At 38.4% G+C, this 5,280-nt stretch overlaps 1 long non-coding RNA gene across 1 annotated transcript; it reads left to right on the top strand.

Annotated features, from left to right (window-relative positions):
- The first annotated feature begins 2,834 nt into the window (after positions 1-2,834).
- Positions 2,835-4,896, top strand: LOC121963327. Its single transcript, XR_006107229.1, has 3 exons — positions 2,835-2,962; positions 4,110-4,159; positions 4,834-4,896. It is a non-coding gene; the product is annotated as an uncharacterized LOC121963327 (long non-coding RNA).
- The last annotated feature ends 384 nt before the right edge of the window (positions 4,897-5,280 follow it).

Here is a 5,280-nt window from a genome sequence, read left to right on the forward strand (position 1 = left end):
CGATAGTGATAATATTGCAATAATAATTAAGTCATGATACAATGTTGGTGAAAATGCAATTACCATGTTTTGTGATAATGTATATTATGATATATTGAGATTTACTACCTTTTTTAAACTGCAAATTATGTCCTCAATGCAAAAAAAAAAAAAAAGTTTTCAGTCTGTTCATTTCACTTCAGTCATTTTCATTTCAGCAAACTTTATCTAGTGGACTGAAAAAGCTATCAGTTTTATTTAGGGATGTCAAATGACTAATTTCTAAAATCGCAGTTAATTGCAGGATTTCTATAGTTAATCGCGATTAAGCGCATGTTTTCATTTCCATTACTTTGCATTTCAAAGCAGTTAGTTAGCAGTAAGTCCATATTGAGAAGGTGAAGCAGTTCTTACCTGATTATGGATGATTAGGAATCAAATGAGAGTAAAAACTGCAGGGGACTACCATAGCGGGCATGTCTGTAAAGGGGTGACTCATGGGTACCCACAGAAACCATTTTCATTCAGATTTCTAGAGGTCAGAGGTCAAGGGACCCCTGGGAAATGACCATGTTTTTTTTCCATTGCCAAAATTTAGCCTAACCTGGTAGTGTTATTTGCCCCCTTACTAAAAAAGGTAACATGACATGATTCCTCAGGTCTTTTATTTTCAAATGATACCAGTATCATCACTCTAACTTCAGAGCTCAGTCCGGTAAAGCCTGTTCAGGACAGGATTGCAGGCTGCTGATTAAAAAAAAAAAAAAAAAAAAAAATGAAAGTGTTACAACAAATGAATACTTGGCATCTGTGTATCATTACAAAATTGCCACGCAAAAATATAAAAATATCACACTGTTGTATCGACCCCCCTCCCCTCCTCACCCCTACAAGATAGTCATCCAACCTAAATTAATACGGCTACAAGTGTGAAGCATATTTGGGTATGTTAATATTTGACTGTTCTGTAACTGATTAAAAAAAACCTCAGAGTGATATGCTCCTGAGCACCTGCTGTTGAAAAGACAATGTTAATCACAACTTTTTAATATCATAGATATATAAAAATTGCTGCATCTATTGCATATTTTCTGTAAATTGCTTTCAGAGTTAATTTCCCACAGCCCGACTTACTTACTTTGTCCAACCAGCAATTTGAAAGAAAAATAGAATAACTCCCGATGACATAAAACATTGACAAGCGGCAACACTTCGCAATTAGAGGGCTTAAAAAACCAGGAACCTACAATGAACTGACCCTATCAACAAACAAAATCCCCCAATGAGTGACATGTTCCTTCATGAACACACACACACACACACACACACACACACACACACACACACACATACATACTCAAACGAACAAACACCAAAACACACTATCACGCTCTTACATATATACATAGATATTTATAGTGTATGTATGACTAAGATAAATGCCAGCCTTCTTTTTTAATGAATGACTTATACAGTCAATACATTGTCAAAAACAAATACTGATCATTCATAGATGCCTTAGCCTTAGTCCTCGGTGATGATATAAGAGCTTTGCCTGCTGTTAGATTTCCCATTACCAAAACACATGGGCTGGTTGTTTTAAAGAAATTAGCTCAGGTCAAGGATGTTATCAAACCCATATGGTTCCTGGTATTTAATATGAAAATCCAGCATGATTCGTATCTCAGTACCTCCTGTAATGTTATTACCTCCCCTAGGAGGAGAGATTTCTCTCAGTGCCAATTAACTTGAGTGAAGCTGCCAATTAGTGATTCTCCAGCTATTGCAGCGTCTCTAATTCCATTTCATTCAGCTGTTTTCTGCTCTGAGCCTTATGTTGCTTTGAGTTCAGATGTTACAAATGAGCCCTAAACTTCTGACTTACTATAAATCTCCTGTATGGAGCTTTTAACCCTGATGCAGCAACCGCACACATTTAGCTCTGCTGCATGCTTTGTGCTCATCGCTCAGCAGATCTGTTGCTGTGACCTCCTCCCCGGCAACAAGTCGGACTCCCACACCCAAGCTGCACATGCATGGAGAAAGTATTCCCTAAATCCTGTGTCTCATCACCGAGAGACAGGTTTAGTCAAAACAGGGGATTCAGACATGAACATACATGAACGGATACCTTATAGTGTTATTAGGCAAAACAAGGTCAAACTAATCCCATGTGAGCCACTTCCAGCTGGGACCTCTTGGCATCTGACAGATAAAATACTACATAAGGCCAGGCTGGTGATAGGACCTTAACCCCTGCTGGGGGAGCTAAAATTGTTCAAGATCATTGTCAAAAGCATTGACATGTTTGTAAGTAGTTGAGTTTTCAGTTTAATTCTTTAAAGGCCCTGCACAATATTCATTGAAAATTCCTCCAGCTTTTCTGATCAGTGTTTCATTGACTGTAAAGCAAGTTTTAGTTCCTGTATTAAGATATACAAAGTGTCTAATGTCTAAGTGCATGTGCTAGTTTTCCAGAGTGCTGTGCTGTTGGCAAACCATCCATTTTGAGCAGTTTGCTTAAATTGCTGTATGTTAATTTGTGTAATCAGAAAGTAGCAGGAGGCGGCAATCTGATCACAACAAGTCAGATAATGACAACTAAGAGGAGAAATGACAACTGTTATGATTTTTCCCCCCAGGCATTTGGTTTTCTCGAGAATTTCATCACTCATAATAATTCTAATTGTTCTTCTTAGTTTTTGGAATATTCTGCTTTTCGTGAGTCAGTTTGGTGCCCGATGTTTGCTTTTGCTTTTGGTTTAAATCACGTAGGATATGAATGTAAAGTGTGTTCATTTTGATGACGATGGAGGTAATAATGAGTGGGGTTTTTTTTGTTGACGTGCAGGACCAGAATGCCAAGGAGAAGGCTCTGCAGAGCATCTCCACCATGTCCTCGGCTCAGATCGTCTCAGCCACCGCTATACACAGCAAGCTCCTGCCTGGAATAGTACGGGCCAGCTTCCCCAGCAATGCACAGGTAACACACACACACACACACACACACACACACACACACACACACACACACACACACACACACACACACACACACAAAGACACAGGGGGAAATTTAAAAAAAACTTACATTAATGTCCTGGAGACTCACCCAAACCATGACCACTGTTTGCTTATCCCTGACCCACAAACCCTAACCACGACCCCGACCTTAACCTCATTGTTCCTTTATGAAGTGCATTTAAACAATTAGGTTTACTGTTTGCCTTTTGATAATAGTTCTGCTTGCACTTAAATACGCACCTATATAACTTGACAGGTTTATGTTGAAAAAAGAAAAATGCCACCTGCAGAAGAAATCATATTTAGTGACATTGATTAATTTCTGAGGAAATGTTTTATGGCCTTTTATTTCACTTGTAAATATTGTCCTCCCCCCAAAAAATATAATACTCTTTATTTAATTACCTATGATTACCTATGTGTGTGTGGTTTTAATATTTTTACACTTACATCCTGTATTTCTTTTTTTACTAACCCATGGTGTGTTTGTGTGTTTTACACATTTTAGTGCTAATTTTCATTTGTAACATGCCCATAGTTTTATTTTATTTTACTTATCTTATATTTATACATTTTTTTCACATTATTTATTATCTTTCAGTGTTCTTTCTTTTTTGATTAAAAAGAGAAATTTGCTTTTGCTTTTTTTGAATTATTTTAAAAAGAAGAAGGCTTGGTAGAGGATCAGCTCTCAGTCCAAGTTAGGTCAGCCTCGCCCTGATGCCGACTCTCCTCTCTCTCCGTCCGGTGCTCTCCTCGTGTGCCTGTGCTTCTTGTTATACTAAATAGAGTGCTGCATTTCAACCCAAACCTAACCTAAACTATTGACCCAAAAATCAGCTTTTTCACAACTGAGGTCCCCAATTGGACAAGTTGTAAACTGGTCTATACTGTGAAATGTGTCCCTGAAGGGAGCCTAATCCATACAGGAAATACAAGGACATAAATATAAATAAATCTATTTTTTGTGCAATCCTGTGGCCACATATGCTCAGACTGAAAACCTGGTGCAAACATAGCAACACACACATTGTATTGCTGCCCTGGTTTCCACCCTCAGTCTATTGTATTAATGTGTGTGTGTGTGTGTGTGTGTTTATTTTCAGCTGTGGCAGGGGATGATTCCTGGAGGACAGTCTAGCTCCGCCTCAGAAGAGTAAGTGGCATTCACGTCGTACACCTCATACACTCATCTAGCTTAATTACTGTTATTTAAGATATATATATGATATAGATATTCTTTGTAGTAGTTGACAGAAATTAAAAAAAAACCCACTCATTTATAAATCTCAAAATATTCACCCCCGTCTCTGTACATACATCCATAAGACATGATCATTCGCTGGTATTTAAGAAGCCCTAAGTGTTATTTTATTTGTTTATTTTATTTTTTCTGATTCACATGATTAATGCTTGGAATCTGTCTTTCCTCCACCTGCTAAATACGGACTAAGTTTGTCGAATATATGAAAAACTATGCAGTTTCAACTTGGGTGAACTTGGATGCTAAACTCTGCCGTCCTGCTGTTTCCATATCTTTCATCAGTGCCTGTTCACATGTCATTGTGCTACAAGTTCAAACCCCCTTTCGCTGCTGTTACATGACCATGTGGTGATGATGATAATGGTAGTAAATGGGGCTGGTTTGGCTTTTACTGAACTCAGAGACACTCTTGACCTCTGTGCTCCTGCTACTGTTCAGAAAAGCCTCTGAACAGAATTCCTTTCTGTAGATTGTAGGTACAGTGTGTATGGTCCTACTGTGTCTCTTCTTCTTTCAGCTTTTTTAATGCTCTTCTGTCTGTCTGTCTGTTTCTCTTTTTCTTTCAGTATCAAGCCGTTCTCTCAGCAAGCCTACTCCGTGCAGACAGCGGGGACCACCACAATCTCAGGTGAGAGAGACTATGGGGCAATCATCTTCTTTCTGTCAAAAGAACAGGCAGTCTCTCCTGCCATTTAGGCCAATGTCTCTCTACAGGGTGGTTTTTGACTCTGTCTGGGCACCTGGATCTCGAACAGTGCGATCTGATGTTTATCTTGTGAAGAGGTCAAAAGAGAAACGGTTCCAGTGCAACTTTTCTTACATCACTTGCAATGGATAAGTTTGCCTTACGTCTTACAAGATCTGCTCTAAAACCATAATGTTAAACAGAAATGACAAGAAATTAGCGTTTATGTCCTTGGTTTTACTTTGTTAAAATTGTAGTTATCAAAAACTATAATATAGAAATAATAAGTAAGGTAAGTTGCACTGCACTGGTTCCTCTTTTGGCCTCT

The sequence above is a fragment of the Plectropomus leopardus genome, unplaced genomic scaffold (assembly GCF_008729295.1).
Source record: "Plectropomus leopardus isolate mb unplaced genomic scaffold, YSFRI_Pleo_2.0 unplaced_scaffold10883, whole genome shotgun sequence".
Classification (NCBI taxonomy): Eukaryota; Metazoa; Chordata; class Actinopteri; order Perciformes; family Serranidae; genus Plectropomus; species Plectropomus leopardus.